The sequence below is a fragment of the Odocoileus virginianus genome, chromosome 18 (assembly GCF_023699985.2).
Source record: "Odocoileus virginianus isolate 20LAN1187 ecotype Illinois chromosome 18, Ovbor_1.2, whole genome shotgun sequence".
Taxonomy (NCBI): Eukaryota; Metazoa; Chordata; class Mammalia; order Artiodactyla; family Cervidae; genus Odocoileus; species Odocoileus virginianus.
In genome coordinates, this window is record NC_069691.1 from 5,687,479 (window position 1) to 5,707,325 (window position 19,847).

Genomic DNA, 19,847 nt, shown 5'->3' on the forward strand with positions numbered 1-19,847 from the left:
AGTTTTCATTTCTCTTTGGTAAAATATCTGAAGGTGGGATTGCTAGGTTATTAGATTTCTCTTGCTGCTATAACTAATTACTATGAATTTAATCACTTAAAACAACATAATGACATAGATCTGTTCTTTTACAGTTCTGGAGGTCAAAAGTCTAAACTGGTTTGGCAAGGCTGTGTTTCTTCCAGAGGTTGTAGGGAAGAATCCACATTCTTGCCTGTTCCAGCTTCTAGACTCCAACCCTCTTCCTTGGCCAGTGGTCCTGCCTCATTCTGACCTCTGCTTCTGTGGTCACATCTTCTATGACTCTATCCTTGTCTTCCTTATAATTACATTGGGCCCACATGGTTTAGGGATGTGGATGCAGATATCTTTGGAGTGGGCTGGGTGTGGGGATCTCATTGTGCCTACCAAAACTGGGACATGCAACAAGTGTATATTAACTTTATAAGAAAATACCAAAATGATGCTTTCAAAAGTATTTTGATATGCTATAAAATTTTGCTAATATTTCTAGTTGTGTTAATAATATAGTGAGCTTGTTAATCAGGGTATGTTTCTGCATCAGTTTGCAAATTTTTTGCTGTATGTCAGAGAAAACCTAATACAAACTGACATTTGAAAAAAGGAAAGTTATTGGCTTACATAAACAAAAGGTCTAAGGCTGAAGTTTTGCTCTTAGCATTTCTGAGTTCAGAACTCAAACATTGTCATTATTTATTAGCTTTTCTCTACCTATTGGATTCGTATAATTTGCAGGCTCTATGCAGTGGCAAGGAGATGACAGTAGCTCCAGATCTTATATTCTCTTTGGCTGAAGTCCCAGGGAACAAATGTCCAATTATATCTCAGTGTTTTTAGCCACTGCTTCTTATTGTTACCAGTGGATCACATGACAATCCTGTCAACCAATCACTGACCACAGGATAGGATGTGGAAATTGGTCTTGGTCACCTGATCTATCCCTTAGTCGGGCAAGGATCTTAACCCAAAGACCAAGGACTAAAAGAGAGATGGAACCCAAACAGAAAACAAAGTCTATATCTAGTAGAAGATACAGATGTTGGAGACATTCTGCAAATGTTCGTTCTAATTTCTTAAACTTTAAATAGAGCTCTAGACTTAAGTCTCTTCTAAGGGATTTACTTTTTTGGGTGTGTTTACCCACTTTTGCCAAATAAGGAGCCATGTCAACTTCATTTATACCATTAGAGATTGCTTACAGACACAATGGGGGAAGACAGGGAACTAGGGATGCCCTGAAACCAGCTTGTGTTGGCTCACATGCACTCCTGTTGTCTGGATCTCTTCCCAGTGCTGCATCTAGTCAGTTTATGTTGATTCCTTGAAATCAGTCATGGAAGTACTTACACCACAGAAATTGGCAAACGTTACATATCAGGGCTTTATCCCCTAGAGTGCTAGTTGCTAAACATTTCCCAGTATACTGCTGGCAGCCAGTAAATAACAATACAATAAATATGATAGCTTTGTGAGATAATTTTAAACTAACTCAGTCATTAATTGCAACAGAAATTGAGAGAAGGGAAATATCATTGTGTGTGTGTGTGTGTGTGTGTGTGTGTGTGTGTGTGTGTGTCTACCCCTCACACCCCTGCCTCCCAAGAAAGCCTTCATGGAGAAGCTGAGAGCTGGAATTGGACATTGCATCGGAAAGAATAAACTTAAGTCTGCGGCTTTTGCTTTCATGGTTTGTACTTTTTTCTGCCATCCAAGAAAAAATTTTCATTTTTCACAAAATACTCTATTTTCTTCTAAAATCAGTATAGTTTCTTAAATTAACTTTTGGGTATGGTGTGAGCTAGAGGCCAAGATTCTTTTTTCCAGTGCCTTGAGAATTAGAAAAAAACGCTCTTCTGGCTATAATCAAGATATTATCACCAAATGCTGCATATTCCCTATTCTTTTTTCACGGATTCTCAATTCCCAGCATGAGTTCTGTTAAATTCATGAGTCTTCAGCCTATGTAAGAACAGAGGTCTAATGTTCAAAACCATCTGTGAGTGTGCTCTGACTGTGAGTCTTGCTCTGAGTCTATCCTACCACTAGCTTCTCTGATGCTGGGTTATTTATCTGGGTACCTTTCTCCCCATGAGGAACATGGAGGAACTCCTGAAATATTAGCTGAACAAGAGGCATTCATTTTAACTTCAGCATGTTCTATGCAGATGTTCAATTTTTAAAAATATATCTTCTCATCCGCACTGCACCAAAACCCTACCTCATTTCCTCAGATTGTCATCTCCAGGTTTATTCCATCCCTTCTCTTCATCAGGTCAGCTGAAAATGAAAGATGATTTTCCTCCCAAAGAAGAACTTCCGTGTTTTGAGCCTCATAACTTCTTGTGTAATTTCCTGTCAGTTCTCTCTTAGGGCACAGACTCCAAGAGCTGATTGATGTGTATGAGTTTCTTGCAGTAGAGATGCTCACTAACAATTTGCTGCCTGGCTCTATCATATCTTTTCACTTGAGTTTTTGGAGAAAAAGATTTTTTCTTGAGTTTATTTGCATTCCAATGATTTATTTCTAGTGAAGCCCGATGAAAAGATAATTTCATGGTTAGAATAAAGATGCATATTTTAATTTAAAACACAAGTCATTTTTTCCTGGTTATGAGCACACTTTTACATGCTAGAGTTTAGACAGGTCTGGAGGGACATTGTGAAGACACATCATAGTCATTTGGCACATTAAGGAATAAAAGAGTAAAGTCTTTGGGAAGATTTAGCCTTCATTTTATGTACTTTCAGGGATGACACATGCTGTGGGGCTCAGGGATGCTTAGATCATAGAAGAGTCCTTTAGAGGATGAAAGTAGGACAGTCTAAGTGTAGATATATTGGCATATTGGTGTAAAATTTTAGAAGATAAATATTGTGTGAAGTTCTTATCTCTTGGTGTTTAACTTCCATGTCATTACAGTCAGAGAAAGAAAGACTTGATTCAGGAAAGGACAAAACTCAAGACCACATATTAATGTTTATTTGGAATTTCAGTGAAAACATTAGGTGCTGGCACTAAGTTTTTAGGATATTTTTCAAGGAAGGTTAAAAACACCAATTCTTAGAGTGATTTAGTAGTAGAATAACCAACTGTTTATGTGAAGTGGTTTAATAGCTTTTGGTCTGGAGTTGAGCAAAGATCTTCAGAGGGGAAAAATCATGGAATAGGGAATTAGGCCTAATTTTTCAGGCCATATAAACCTAGATCTGAATTCCAACTTTTGTAGTTGCTTGTGATGTAACTTTGTGCATTTAACTTATACTTTATGGATCTCAGACTTAATTTATTTGTCTAATGGACATCCTGAAGCTTCCTCAAGGTGTTGTTATTGTGAATGAAATGAATGAATGAAATATAAATATGTGAGCCTGTTAGCCTATTTCCTGGTACTTAACAAATACTGCTCATGGGGTTCTCAAGGCAAGAATACTGAAGTATTTTGTCATTCCCTTCTCCAGTGGACTCTCCACTAAGACCTGTCCATCTTGGGTGGCCCTACATGGCATGGCTTAGTTTCACTGAGTTAGACAAGGCTGTGGTCCATGTGATTAGATTGACTAGTTTTCTGTGATTGTGGTTTCAGTCTGTCTGCCCTCTGATGCCCTCTCTTAGCACCTAGAAAGCTAAGATCATGGCATCTGATTCCATCATTTCACGGCAAGTAGATGGGGAAATAGTGGAAACAGTGGCTGACTTTATTTTCTTGGGCTCCAAAATCACTGCAGATGGTGACTGCAGCCATGAAATTAAAATATGCTTACTCCTGGGAAGGAAAGTTATGACCAACCTAGATAGCATATTAAAAGGCAGAGACATTACTTTGCCAACAAAGGTCCATCTAGTCAAAGCTATGGTTTTTCCAGTAGTCATGTTTGGATGTGAGAGTTGGACTGTAAAGAAAGCTGAACGCTGAAGAATTGATGCTTTTGAACTGTGGTGTTGGAGAAGACTCTTGAGAGTCCCTTGGACTGCAAGGAGATCCAACCAGTCCATCCTAAAGGAGATCAGTCCTGGGTGTTCATTGGAAGGACTGATGTTGAAGCTGAAACTCCAATACTTTGGCCACCTGATGCAAAGAGCTGACTCATTGGAAAAGACCCTGATTCTGGGAAAGGTTGAGGGGCAGGAGGAGAAGGGGACGACAGAGGATGAGATTGTTGGATGGCATCACCAACTCAGTGGAGATGAGTTTGAATAAACTCCGGGAGTTGTTGATGAACAGGGAGGCCTGGCTGCTGTGGTCCATGGGGTTGCAAAGAGTCGGACACTACTGAGCAATTGAACTGACAACAAATACTGCTCACTACCCTTCTTCCTTAAGAGAAGGACACAATTGTTATGAGAGAAGTTTGGGAAAATTCTCAAGTGAGACTTATTATGCTCTAGTAGGACCATGTAACTTTTTTTTTTTTTTTCCTTTGGGGGAACTGATGGGACCTTTTCCATCTGCCCAGTAAGGAAGGGATGACACATTCTGTGGGGCTCAAGGATGCTTAAATCATGGAGGAGTCCCATAGAGGATTAACGTAGGCCAGTCTAAATGTAGATATAAAAGAAAAAAAAATAAATGTAGATATATTGGCATAAAATTTTAGAGGATAAATATTATGTGAGGCTCCTGTCTCTTTGTGTTTAATTTCCATGTCATTACTATCAAACAAGACTTGATTCAGAGAAAGGGAGAAACTCAAAGCTTTGGAAGACCTGAAAAGAGGCCTCTACTTTATAAAGGAATCCCATCTATAGCAGACCCAATGGATCTGGTTGATCAAATTTGGTTACAAGGAGTAGACCACCCTTAAGGGATCCTGTTTCATTTCTGACAACTGTTAACTGTTAGAAATGCCTTTATATTTAGTCAAATGCAACACTTTTGTGCTGTGATGTTTATCATTTCAGTACTAAAGTCAACTTCAGCTGCTTTCTGTTCTTTTCTCCCAAAGTTTTCCTGAGATATAGTTGACATATAACATTGCATTAGTTTAAGGCATACAACATAGTGAATATTACATATGTATATGTATATACATATATATATATATAGCCAAAAGTTCATTTGGGTTTTGTTAGATAGTACAGAAAAACTCTAATGAACTTTTTGGGCAACCCAATGTATTTATGTGTGTGTATATATCTTACATTTTCCTTATCTCTTGATGGACTATTAAGTTTGTTCTCATATATAGCAATTATAAATGCTGCTAGGAACTTGGGGGTACAGATAACTTTCTAAGATAGTGATTTTGTTTCCTTCTGATAAATACCTAGAAGTGGAATTTCTAGATTATGTGGTAGTCCTATTTTTTAATTTTTTGAAGAACCTCCATAAGATTTTACATAGTTGTTGCACCAGTTTGTATTTCCACTAACTGCACAAGTCTTCCCTCTCTCCACATCCTCATTAACGTTTGTTATTTCTTATCTTTTAATAGTAGCCATTCTAATAGCTGTAGGGTGATAGGGCTTTGTAGTTTGATTCACGTTTTCTTGATGAATGATACTGAGTACTTTGCATGGACCTTTCACGATCATATGTATATTTTCCTCAGAAAAATACCTATTTGGTTTCCCTTCCCATTTTTCAGTCAGCTTATTTGTTTTTGCTTGTTTTAGTTTTTTGCTGTTGAGTTGTATGGCTTCTTTATTTTACATATTAACCAGATTTATGACTTACAAGTATTTTCTTCCATTCTATTGATTGCCTTTTCATTTTGTTGATGGTTTCCTTTGCTATGCAGAAGTCTTTAGTTTGATGTAGTATCATTTACCTTTGCTTTTCTGCCTCAGCTGTCTTATATTTCTTCAGAGGAGTATGAAGTGAACATTGGTAGGCTTAATTCCTCTAACGCCCCTTTGCATGCACCAGAAAGAACTCTTTTCTGACTATAGGCTGTTGCCCTGAGGAACAGTGTTGTAAAGAGTATTTTGGAGTTAATGTGAGTATGAGGATGGGGCAGGGGGATAAAGAGGTGGCTCTGGGAAGCTCATTCAGTACAAAATAATCACCACTGTTGGAATAGCTACACAAAGCCCAGGCAGCCCACTTTGTAGCTTGAACACCTAAATCTTTCAAAGCACCTACAATTCATTGATATTTTCTAAGAAGACCTCAGTAGAGGTAACTTTTTTTCAGTTAATTATCTATAGGAGAATATGCTAATTGCATTTCTGAAGGTCTCCTGTATTTCAGTGTTTACATCCTTGACATTGATTGCTCTTCGAAACTTCAAATGCTGATAAAGGAAATATGTGTGAAAGAAATGCCAATTGAATTCAGGCCTGTTAAAGGCCTGGCTGTGAGAGGACTAATTCTTCAAATAATACTGATTTATTAATGTACTGTATCTGTTATCTGCCCTTTTTCAGAAGCCCCCCAAAGAAGCAGGAATCTTAAGGAAACATTTGTAGCTTACTTAAGAGAATAATAATAAACTAATAAAAGTCATCTTTCTGAGGAGAAAGCTTTCTGAGAAGCATTTTTATTAAATGTCATGCTTGAATGGGATTCTGGATTTTGACCCTTGCTAGTTGGGGGAGGCAATTCCAATGGTTTTCTTTCATAAAATAATTAGTTTCAAATGTAATAGAGTTTTATAATTGGAAGGAAGCTTAGAGATAGTTTTGTTCAATCTTTTTCATTTTCCATGTATGAAAACTAAAATAATTTTTTTACTGGGTAATTGTTACATGCCTATTATATTCCAGGCACTGTGGCAGGAACTGGGGATATTGTAGACAACAAGGCAAAGTTGACTAGTTAGACAAATTATAAAGAAGTCATGGATTAGTTAGGGCAGATCAGATGTAGAATAGCACTCAGCCTATAGTTGCTTTGACCACGGGTCTTGCCTCCAACCCTCACCAATTCATAGCACCTTGAGTTGCTTATTCCCATTTGCTCCTTTACCTGCTCTAGTCTTTCATATTGTCTGAGAATGGTGGTTCTCACCACTTTTGGTCTCTCCTGTCCCTCAAATGCATATGTGAATGTACACATGTAATTTTCCATACCATCTCAGAGCATGTGCAGCTCTCTTGAACTCCACAGGTATCAGGAAAAGAAACTCTATCTTGGTGATATATGCTGAAACAGTAGCCACACAAAGACAACCTTATTGACCATCTGCTTTCTACTGGGGAATTTTGTGGGGCTTGCAGTAGTTTTACTATCGGTGAGAATTTTTTCAATCACTCAATAAATCAGTCAAATCAAGGAGTGATTGACAAATCATATTCCATGCCCTGTGGAAGGATAAAATTTTAGAATGTGATCCTTGTTTTACCCATGAAGAAACTGAGCTTTAGAGATGTTAAGTAACAAGTTCCCACATCCTCTAGGTAGAGACCAGGTTCTGAGCCCAGAGTTTCAAAGTCTACTTCTAGGTCTTTTCTCTCCTAAGAGTAGCTACTTTAAGGGTTAGAAATACCTCTGGAGTGAAGACACTTTTTTGGTTTGTTTGTCTTTAGTGTATAGCAGACCACACATGTTTTAAGAGTCTGGAAACAAGGGAGATCAGTAAGAGCTGGAGAACACTGAGGAAACTTCCTCCATAGACACTTCATCAAAGGATGGGTAAGATATGTTTGAGTGGAATAGAATCAAAATTGTTAATATTAATTTGACTCAGGTGTTTCTACAAGGATGGGAATTAGTTTGAAGCATAAAGAGCAAGTTCTAGTATAGTAATTTCTATGACTTCAAATCCAGCTTTAAATATAGATGTGTTTATGTAATCAGTGAATTTCTTTTCTACTTTTATCTGATATTTTTAGGTGGGGAAGAAAGGTATCTGGTCAACTCACCACACAGTTATTTGTTTGTTACTTAGAAATAATAGAAAAATGATCAATAGCCCTTACTCTCAGGGAGCTCAGATTCTGATTGGGGACTTGTGATTTCAGCTATGCCTGAAGAATTTAAAATATAAAAATTCTTGACAGTTTTTCATCTTTTTAACACTTTTTTTCAGACTTTCCTTAAAAGTAAAATAAACCAAATAAAACCACTATTTTTACAATGGTTTCCAAATACATTTTCAGTTGAAATAGGCAAGTGTCGCTCCAGAATTTTAATTAAGAGACTAACAACATGATATACGTCCTTTAAGGTACTAGACTATCTGTGGTGCTTATTTTATTTGAAGCAATTGAACTGGTCTATAGCTTTGTATTCTTTCTGGGAAATCCCATGGACAGAGGAGCCTGCCTGACTATAGTCCATGGGATGGCAAGAGTTGGACATGACTGAGCGACTAAATCACCACCTCCATAATGTATGATGATCACAGAGAGAAATTTAAAGCTTTTCTTGGCTTGATCCAAAGTACTATTGCATGAATATTGGAGTACCATGATAAGTGCTTTATAAGAAGGGTTTTTTGGGTCTACATAATAGTGGTATGCTCCACGGCTGTTGTTCCCATTCTACAGATGTGAAAATAAACAAAGGAAACGGTTAGGACAATCACATTAGGGGGGGAAGGCTTGAGGAATTTTATGCTCCAGATATTCAAATACAAAGAGTGTGTAATAATGACAGATTGTTTCTTGTGACCATTTTATCTAATAATCTTTCATTTGTTCTTAATTAAAAGAGAAAAATGGAAACTGCTGCAGTGCCTTTTGTTCACTCCTATATTTGAACCTACAGATCTAGAACTTTTCATCTGGAAGTTCTAGTATGTCCATATTCTTACATATTGTGGACTCTATCATAAGAAGCCATTCCACTGTATAGTAATATAATAATTCTTAAAATATTATAATTTTATATCTTAATTACTTATTATATACACTATGTGTAAATGCATTATATACATTATATGGAAAAAATGTGTTACATTCTGTCATCATATTTTACTAGCTAATTTTGAACCTGTTTCCATCATTTGAATTCAGCTTGCTTTCTTGGCAGCTCAGACACCCTAGTAAGTGAAGAGCCAAGTATACTCAACTTGACACACAAGTAGTGAAGAACCAGGATTCAAATGAAGGCCTGAACGACTCTAGAAGCATATGTCCTTCACTGTGCTTTGCTTCTACCCTGATTTAAGATTTACTTTTTGTTACACTAGTTTTATCTAAGTTTGAATTGTAAGTCCTACATGTATTTTGGAATCTCTGCACACATAAGAGCATAAAAACCATAGCCTTGATGAGATGGACCTTTGTTGGCAAAGTAATTTCTCTGCTTTTTAATATGCTATCTAGGTTGGTCATAACTTTCCTTCTAAGCAGTAAGCATCTTTTAATTTCATGGCTGCAGTCACCATCTACAGTGATTTTGGAGCCCCCAAAAATAAAGCCAGCCACTGTTTCTACTGTTTCTCCATCTATTTTCCATGAAGTGATGGGACAGGATACCATGATCTTAATTTTCTGAATGTTGAGTTTTAAGCCAACTTTTTCACTCTCCTCTTTCACTTTCATCAAGAGGCTTTTTAGTTCTTCATTTTCTGCCATAAGTGTGGTGTCATCTGCATATCTGAGGTTGTTGATATTTCTCTCGGAAATCTTGATTCCAGCTTGTGCTTCCTCCAGACCAGCATTCTCATGATGTACTCTCCATATAAGTTAAATAAGCAGGGTGACAATACACAGCCTTGGCGTACTCCTTTTCCTATTTGGAACCAGTCTGTTGTTTCATGTCCAGTTGCTTCCAGCCCTGCATACAGGTTTCTCAAGAGGCAGGTCAGGTGGTCTGGTAATCCCATCTCTTTCAGAATTTTCCACAGTTTCTTGTGATCCACACAGTCAAAGGCTTTGGCATAGTCAATAAAGCAGAAATAGATGTTTTTCTGGAACTCTCTTGCTTTTTCGGTGATCCAGCGGATGTTGGCAATTTGATCTCTGGTTCCTCTGCCTTTTCTAAAACCAGCTTGGACATCTGGAAGTTTATAGTTCACGTATTGCTGAAGCCTGGCTTGGAGAATTTTGAGGATTACTTTACTAGTGTGTGATATGAGTGCAATTGTGTGGTAGTTTGAGCATTCTTTGGCATTGCCTTTCTTTGGGACTGGAATGAAAACTGACCTTTTTCAGTCCTGTGGCCACTGCTGATTTTTCCCAATTTGCTGACATGTTGAGGGGAACCATTAGACTGATAAATACTCTGGTCTCACCTACAAATCTTAAAAAAAATTTTTTTTGATTCAAATATAGTTGATTTACAATACTGTGTTAGTTTTAGGTACACAGCAATGTGATTCAGTTATACATATATAATGGGCTTCCCAGATGGCTCAGATGGTAAAGAATCCGCCTGTGAATGCAAGAGACTCAGGTTCGATCCCTAGGTTGGGAAGACCCCCTGGAGGAGGAAATGGCAACCCACTGCAGTATTCTTGCCTGGAGAATTCTATGGACAGAGAAGCCTGGAAGGCTACAGTTCATGTGGTTGCAAAAAGTCACACATGACTAAGTGATTAACCCCCACACACATATTATATAAATATATCTTTTATACTATATATATATTTCAAATTCTTATTCCTTATAAGTTCTTATAAAATATGGAATATATTTCCTTGTGCTATATAGTAGGTCCTTGTTGGTTATCTAATTTATATACAGTAGTGTGTGTATGTTAATCCCAAACTCCTAATTTATCCTGTCATATCTTTCCCCTTTGGTAACCGTAAGTTCCTACCTAACAATTCTTAAAAGCAAGGCCTGAAAGCATAAAACTGTTTTCAAGTGATTTAACCACAATGAGATGCCACCATACAACTATTTGAATGGCTCAAAGAGACATCTGACCATACCAAGTATTAGCAAGGGTATTTAGAAACTGGAACTCTCATATACCATAAGTCAGAATATAAGGTGCTATACCCACTTTTCAAAACAGGCAATTTCTTATGATGTTAAACATACCCAGTCATCACACCCCTAGGTACTTGCCAAGGAGAAATAGAAAATTATCTTTACAAAGATTTATACATGAATATTTATAGCAGCTTTATTTACAAACAGCCTCAAACTGGTAACAATCAAGATGTCCGTCAATAGGTGAATAAATAAATCATGGTATAGTCATACAGTGGAATACTGTTCTGTGATAAAGGCGTGAACCATCACACCTGAATGAATCTCAAAACACACTGAATGAAAGAAAGTCAAACGGTACACATTTGCACAGCAATGTGACTGTTCAGTCAAAAAGGGTTAAAATGGTGCATTTTATGTCATGCGTATTTTGCCATAATAAAAAAGAGTACTTGCTCTGTGATTCTTTTATATTTATGAAAGTCTAGAAAATCAACTAATCTATGGTAACAGAAAGCAGATCAGTGGTTTTGGAAGGGATCAGGACACAGAAGGAAGGAATGCTAAGTGGGATAAGCAAACTTGTGAAAGTGATGGACACCATTCCCATTTTTCCAACAGCGTTTTCTCACTGTGTCCCTGTGTCACATTTTGATAATCCTTGCAATATTTCAGTTGTTTTCATTATTAATGTAGTTGTTACAGTGTTCTGTGATCAGTAATTTTTGATGTTGCTATTGCAAAACTATTGGCTCCCTGAAGGTGGCTCAGATCATGGTTAGCATTTTTTAGTAGTAAAGTGTTTTTTATTTAAGAAATGTACCCTTCTTTTAAGACAAAATACTATTGCATACCTAATAGACTACAGAATAGTGTAGGCATAATTTTTATATGCTTATATGAGAAACCAGTAACCTTGTATGACCCTCATTATTGTGATATTTACTTTGTTGCAGTAGTTGGAAACAAACCTGTAAAATCTCCAAGGTATGCGTGTTTTAAAATGTGTCCAAGATTTGTTTTGATCAGATATGGTAACACATGCAGACATGGCAATGTCATGAAGGAAGAAATTTGTGTACTTACAGTTCCCTGGAAACAGAAGGCATGCCATGTTACACAGGGTGACCTGGGAAAGCCATGGAATCAGTCAGGAGGCAAAGTGAGGGGAAGCATGGACAAATGCCTTTCTGGTGATTTCTGTGGGGAAAGCAAGATGAGACAGAGAAGACAGACTTAGGATTAACTAGTATGAAACATCTCAACAGACTGGCTTCTCCTACTTGTCTGATGCCTAGCACTAGGGTGGTTAGGATGGGTGGAGAGTATCTTGGCATATGAGAGCCCTGTTGAGCATCTGATAAAGGAAGGGGTAGGGGCCAGGGCCTCTGGAGGCTGGTTTGCTTTTGAAGAGCATGCTCTTGGGCAAGTGCTTACTTTGCTAGGATTTAGTTAACCGTGGGAGGGGTAACCCCTTCCTGTGTCAGCAAGACCTCAAAATGTCAAAGCAGAAGGAAATACAGAAAAATCATGACCAATACAGTAAATAAGAGTGAGAAGATGAGTCGTGTATCTATTGCCCAAGATTCAGATGAGGCCCAGGGATAGAATGGGCTTCCCTGGTAGCTCAGCGGGTAAAGAATCTGCATGCGATGCAGGAGACCCCAGTTTGATTCTTGGGTTGGGAAGATCTTTTGGAGAAGGGATAGGCTTCTCACTCCAGTATTCATGTGCTTCCCTGGAGACTCAGATGGTAAGGAATCCACTTGCAGTGTGGGAGGCCTGGGTTTGATCCCTGGGTTGGAATGATCCCCTGGAGGGGTGAGCATGGCAACTCACTCCAGTATTCTTGCCTGGAGAATCCCCGTGGACAGAGGAGCATGGTGGGCTACAGTGCATGGGGTCACAAAGAGTCAGACATGACTGAGCACCTGAGCGTGGCACAGGGACAGAATGGACCATAATGTCTCAGTAGCTTCAGTCGTGACCAGCTCTTTGTGAACCGATGGATTATAGGCTGCCAGGCTCCTCTGTCCACGGGATTCTTCAGGCAAGAATACTGGAGTGGGTTGCCATTCCCTTCTCCAGGGGATCTTTCTGACCCAGGGATCGAACCTGGGTCTCCCGCATTGCAGGTGGGTTGTTTACCATCTGAGCCACAGGGAAGCCCTAATGGACCATGGATAGGTTTAATGGCTAGCAGTGCCTTGGAAGCAATTAAAACATAGGTTTTTATAGGTTTGGGCTTCTGAAACTTTCTTGTGCATGCAAATCACCAGGGATTTTGTTAAAGTGCAGATTCTTATTTAGAAAGTCTTGAGTAAGGCCTGAGAATCTGAATTTCTAACAAAATACAGTGCTGTTGGTGTAAGATAACCCATGATACAGTAAAGTTCTGAGTGCTTTAATGAGCAATGGGTAGGAATCTGGGTTGAAGTGTTGGTTCTGCTACTTGGTAATTGGATAATTCTGCGGAATGTACCTAACCTATGAAAACTTTATATTCCTTACAAATAAGGTGGGAGTTATAACAATATCTACCTCAGAAGATCATTGTGATGGTTACATGAAATATTACTTAAGGGTGCTCAGTGAAAGGCAGTCAAAAGTAAGAATAGTTGGGGTGGGTTTCTAAGACAGCTTACTGTTTCCTAAATTGTAAGAGTTGGATAATTTAGGGATCCTATTCTTGCAAGGATCTCCTTTGCCATCTGTCTGATGAGAAGATTTTTGGCTTCTGTATCTACAGTGATGGGAAGAATTCACTTGGAGGCCATTTTGTTTCTAGACTGCTCTGTTCATTTCAGAGATTTTCTTTTTTTTTGGAGATAAAGTCAGCTGCAGCCATGTAGTTATAGGTCTACTGCCTGAGTCAACTCAGAAGGAGAAAGGTCTGCCCTCCCAACCCCCTTTCCTTTTTCTGACACATCCAGAGTTTCACATTTAACCAAGCCTACTCACAATTACTGTTTTCTCTGTGGTTGATGCCAACGACTTTGAGTGATAAGACGTAAGTGGTTATAGTACATCTCCCACAGCCTCATTACAATGAGACACTCAGACAGAAGCATAAACCTACTTTTAAATAAGCATGCACAAAAACAATAATACCATCTACAGCAAACTCCAAACATTCTTGACTCTCAGTCTTTGTAAGGGCTCAAAGAGCACTTTGTATGAAAGTGTCACTCAGTAAACATAATATCCCAATGGGAGGAATCATTTCATTTTCTAGGCTCTGAGAAGGAGCAGGACACAGATGCTGAGAGGTCTGTGCCCAGGATGCTGTTCTGAAGAGTGTGGACTGTCAGGGTTTTATATCTTTTTTCCTCCTACAAAGGGAGAAGGATTTAAATATATTCATGCATTTGAATAATCCTTTGGTTGGTTGGTTGTAAGCATCAGAACCTCCTGACTTAGTTTAGGTGAAAGAAGATTTATGATCAGGAATGATTCATAGAATTCAAGGGCAGAAATCACAGCTGAGGATTAGGAGAAACTGGAGCTGGAAGTGTAACCTTCAGTGACCAAGGAAGGCCTTGGTCACTTCCCACCTCCCTTGGTCAGGTATTGTATGACCCCTTCCCTGAAATTCACTTCACATTTACTTTTTTATAGAATACGTCTTCCATTTAATTTTCCAAAGACCCATCCTAGCCATCTTCAAACTACCTGCAGCCCCTGGGTCTGTGTTACTTTCAGACCAGGACACTCAGCTAAGCAACTATGATCACTACTCCAATTTCAAGTTCTGAGTATAGGAAGATTTGACACAAGATTTATACAACTTGAATCAGTTGTTTCCCCTCGCTCCAACCAGCAGCAGGTAGTGTAAAGTTACTTGAATAGCCATAGGACCAGTTCCCAGTTGGTAAGAGTGCAGGGCCTAAGTAAGGAATTTGAATGCCATGCCTGCTCTGGCTTTGCCATCTAATCTGTTAATCGTTGACACTGTTTTGTTAACCGAGAAATTCATTGAGCACCCATTTGATATATTCATCATAAGCAGTTGGTAAGTAGGAATCAGGACTTTGGCAGAGAGTGGATCTCCTTATTTGTCATTAACTGACTGCAGTTGATTCCTGTTAGTAACTTTTGGAGGGGGCTGTAAAGTCAGCTATATACAGCTATGTCTGTACCCTTACCCACATTTTTCTACCTTGTCTATAAAGTTCTAAGGAATGCCAGTGATATTTTCCTAGTATTAAAGTCCTGTGGGAAAAAACGAGAGTAGATCAACAGGTGTGAGCATCAGAAAGAGCACGTGGAACAACAGAATGAGCCTTGTTCTGAAAGTCGAAATTGCTCTCTGATAGTTACTGGATAGTTAAACTTTTTACACTTCTTCTAGTCTAATCCTTATAAACCAGAAATTACAGTTTTTATTTCAAGTCTTCTTATGAATACTCAATGAGGTTATTTGTGTCTTCTAAGGTAAAATATTAAAGGACACTGAAGATTGAGTACAGTCTTGTTGAGGCTTCTTTCATTTCATGCATTCCCCATTTGTGGGCTATGATAATGAGATATGATAAAAGGTGTTGAAGAAATTATACTTCCTCCTGACACCACATATCTCCAAGGACAGAGATTCTTCCAGGGATAGGGAGGGCCACATTCTGTTGAACTTTTTGGTCTTGCGTATACTTCAGTTCTGTTCAGTCACTCAGTCATGTCCAACTCTGCATCCCCATACACTGCAACACAACAGGCCTCCCTGTCCATCACCTGGAGTTTACTCAAACTCATGTCCATTGAGTTAATGATGCCATCCAACTATCTTATCCTCTGTCATCACCTTCTCCTCCCAGCTTCAGTCCTTCCAATTTTCAGGGTCTTTTCTAATGAGTCAGTTCTTCACATCAGGTGACCAAAGTCCTGGAGCTTCAGCTTCAGCATCAGTCCTTCCAATGAATATTCAGGACTGATTTCCTTTAGGATGGACTGGTTGGATCTCCTTGCAGTCCAAGGGACTCTCAAGAGTCTCCTCCAACACCACAGTTCAGGAGCATCCATTCTTCGGTGCTCAGCTTTCTTTATAGTCCAACTCTCACATCCATACATGACTCCTGGAAAAACCATGGCTTTGACTAGACAGACCTTTGTCGACAAAGTAATGTCTCTGCTTTTTAATATGCTGTCAATAAAAGTTGGTCATAGTTTTTCTTCCAAGGAGCAGGTGTCTTTTAAGTTCATGGCTGCAGTCACCATCTTCAGTGATTTTGGAGCCACCCCACAATAAAGTGTGTCACCATTTCCATTGTTTTCCCATCTATTTGCCATGAAGTGATGGGGCCAGATGTCATGATCTTAGTTTTCTGAATACTGAGTTTGAAGCCAACTTTTTCACTCTCCTCTTTCACTTTCATCACTAAGCTCTTTATTTCTTCTTTGCTCACTGTCGTAAGGGTGGTGTCATCTGCATATCTGAGGATATTGATATTTCTTGCTTCAATCTTGATCCAGCTTGTGCTTCATCCAGTCCAGCATTTCTCATGATGCACTCTGCATATAAGTTAAATAAGCGGAGTGACAATAGACGGCCTTGATGTACTCCTTTCCCAATTTGAAACCAGTCTATTATTCTATGTATGGTTCTAACTGTTGCTTCTTGACCTGCAGACAGATTTCTCAAGAGGCAGATCAGGTAGTCTGGAATTCCCATCTCTTTAACAATTTTCCACAGTTTGTTGTGATCCACAGAGTCAGAGGCTTTGGCATAGTCAATAAAGCAGAAGTAGATGTTTTTCTGGAACTCTCTCGCTTTTTTGATGATCCAGTGGATGTTGGCAATTTGATCTCTGGTTCCTCTGCCTTTTCTAAATCCAGTTTGAACATCTGGAAGTTCATGGTTCACATACTGTTGAAGCCTGACTTGGAGAATTTTGAGCATAACTTTGCTAGCATGTGAGATGAGTGCAATTGTGTGGTAGTTTGAGTATTCTTTGGCATTGCCTTTCTTTGAGATTGGAATGAAAACTGACCTTTTTCAGTCCTGTGGCCACTGCTGAGTTTCCCAAATTTGCTGGCATGTGGAGTGCAGCACTTTCACAGCATCATCTTTTAAGATTTGAAATAGCTCAGCTGAAATTCCATCACTTCTACCAGCTTTGTTCGTAGTGATGCTTCCTGAGGTCCACTTGACTTTCCATTCCAGGGTGTTTGGCTCTAGATTGAGTGAGCACACCATCGTGGTTATCTGGGTTGTGAAGATCTTTTCTGTATACTTTTTCTGTGTATACTTGCCACCTCTTGTTAATATCTTCTGCTTCTGTTAGGTCCATATAATTTCTGTCCTTTATTATGCCCATCTTTGCATGAAATATTCCCTGGATATCTTTAATTTTCTTGAAGAGATCTCTAGTCTTTCTCATTCTGTTGTTTTCTTCTATTTCTTTACATTGATCACTGTGGAAGGCATTCTCATCTCTCCTTGCTGTTCTTTGGAACTCTGTATTCAGATGGGAATATCTTTCCTTTTCTCCTTTGCCTTTTGCTTATCTTCTTTTCTCAGCTATTTGTAAGGCCACCTCAGACAACCATTTTGACTTTTTGCATTTCTTTTTCTTGGGGATGGTCTTGATCACTGCCTCCTGTACAATGTCATGAACCTCTGTCCATAGTTCTTCAGGCACTCTGTCTATCAGATATAATCCCTTGAATTTATTTTTCACTTTCACTGCATAATCATAATGGATTTGATTTAGGTCATACCTGAATGGTCTAGTGGTTTTCCCTACTTTCTTCAATTAAATTCTGAGTTTGGCAATAAGGAGTTCATGATCAGAGCCACAGTCAGCCCCCGGTCTTGTTTTTGGTGACTGTATAGGGCTTCTCCATCTTTGGCTGCAAAGAATATAATCAATCTGCTTTCAGTATTTCATATACTTAGCTTATAAATTGTGTGGAATTTTAATGTGACCAAAAAAAATGGTGTACTTTGGGTGAAATGGGACATCCAAAGAGTTTGAAAAAGGGGCTGCTGCAGTTAGGATGATGGTGGTCGATTTTATGTGCTCAGCATCTCCCAGGGTCTTGGCCCAACTGCTAAAGAACAGATGCCTAAATAGGGTCCTAATGTTGACTATTTCCCACATTTTGGAGTTTTCCCCTGTTCTTGAAAGACTGATAAAATTACCCAAAAGTGAGATGTTTTTCATTGCTTTCCCCAAATTGAAGCCCTCACACCTTCAATCTTATACATATTACAGACAACAAAGACTGTTAGTTTAAATGTTACAAAAACTACATGCCGTTTAAAGCAGGCACTTGATCTTGAAGTGAACTCCACTGCACTTAACACATCTCTTCTGGAAACATTTTTTTGTACAGAAAGCCAATTAGGTTTGTAAAATAATGTCAAGAAGATCCGCCTTATATGTCCTCTTGTTAAAAGCCCTGTTGTTGTTATTCAGGTGCTTAGTCGTGTCCAACTCTGCGTGACCCCATGGATGGTAGCATACAAGGGGTCCCTGTCCCTCACTATCTCCCAGAGTTTGCCCAAGTTAATAACCCTGCTAAATCCATTAAATTTTCTCTTCCACAGGAGCTACTGCTCCCAGGGATGGAATAGGCATTTATGGACTGCACATACAGAACTGTTGTTTTCAAGACTGTCTTCCAGAATACTTAGAGGCACATCAGCTGTCAATATAGCTCTTTGATAAGGCCATTTTCTTCGGTCAATCCTTTCTGCTGCTACCGCTGCTAAGTTGCTTCAGTCATGTCTGACTCTGTGCAACCCCATAGATGGAAGCCCACCAGGCTCCCCCATCCCTGGGATTGTCCAGGCAAGAACACTGGAGTGGTTGCCATTTCCTTCTCCAATGTGTAAAAATGAAAAGTGAAAGTGAAGTTGCTCAGTCGTGTCCGACTTGTAGCGACCCCATGGACTGCAGCCCACCAGGCTCCTCCGTCCAGGGGATTTTCCAGGCAAGAGTACTGCAGTGGGTGCCATTGTCTTCTCCGTCAGTCCTTTCTAGAACTCCAGTAATTGAGCAGATTGTTACTGGGTGGACCATCTTGAAAACCTGCCTGAGTCTTTTGGAAAGGGAACATGTTTCAGTACTGACTTCAACAGAAACACGAAGTTTCTACATGAAAAGCCCTCGCTTTTAACTTGCGCAGCCATAGGGAGACTGAGAGGGCGGCTGATTACTCTCAGAACTGGTAGCGCATTCAAAGGATATCTGTCCAAAAAGAGGTATGTGTGATATCACTTGGGCTAGCCTTGTTTAGCCTTCTATGGATTGAGTCCTTTACCTCTGTCCTATGCTTCAAGCTTTAGAGCCTGGCGCACAAGGTGTTTATCCCAAGGTCTTCAGCCTTTCTAACAGACAGCAACTGAATAGAAGAGATATGCTGGAGGTGTGATGTTTTAAGATTCTTTGATGGCAGGTTTCAAGAAAACCTACTGAAACTGCCTTGTATTTGTTCAGATAAAGCTTGATATTATGTCACTTAGAGCCTGAAATCTCTGTAATATCTTAACATAAGGTAAATTTTTTTCTTGAGCTTGTAAAGTCTACTTGATGAGAGTGGCTTGGCTGCTCCAAGCATTCTTTTAGGACCTTAGGCTAAGGAGGTGCTGACATTGTCAACAGGAGACTTTTACTATTGTCACTAGTGTTAACTTTTAACTGGCCTATGAGGAAAGAATGCTAGTGGAGAATCACAGGGGAGGTTTGATTGCCAATTCTGAAAGTAGACTATCTCTTCCTCTCCCATTTTATTATTCAGGGCCCGGTCACATGACTACAACTAACTGCAATGCAGTCTGGGAATGTAATTAGGCTGTGTGCCTCGAATGAAAGGGGCTGGCTTGGTAACAGCTGGCCAGTCTGCCAGCTAGCTTAAACCAAACGGTGTTTACGACAAGAGTGCAAGGGTTCTCAACAGAATCCTAAGTCTTCAAAAAGGGAGTGGGTCTAGAAATCGGACCCTCTGCCTCTTTCTTTCTTTTGCTCTTGATCTCTTTGTTTTTATGCCACTGGTTCAGTCTATTTTCTGTGTCTCTGTGCACTTTTTAAAAGATTGCTCCTTTACCTGCAAGGCTGAA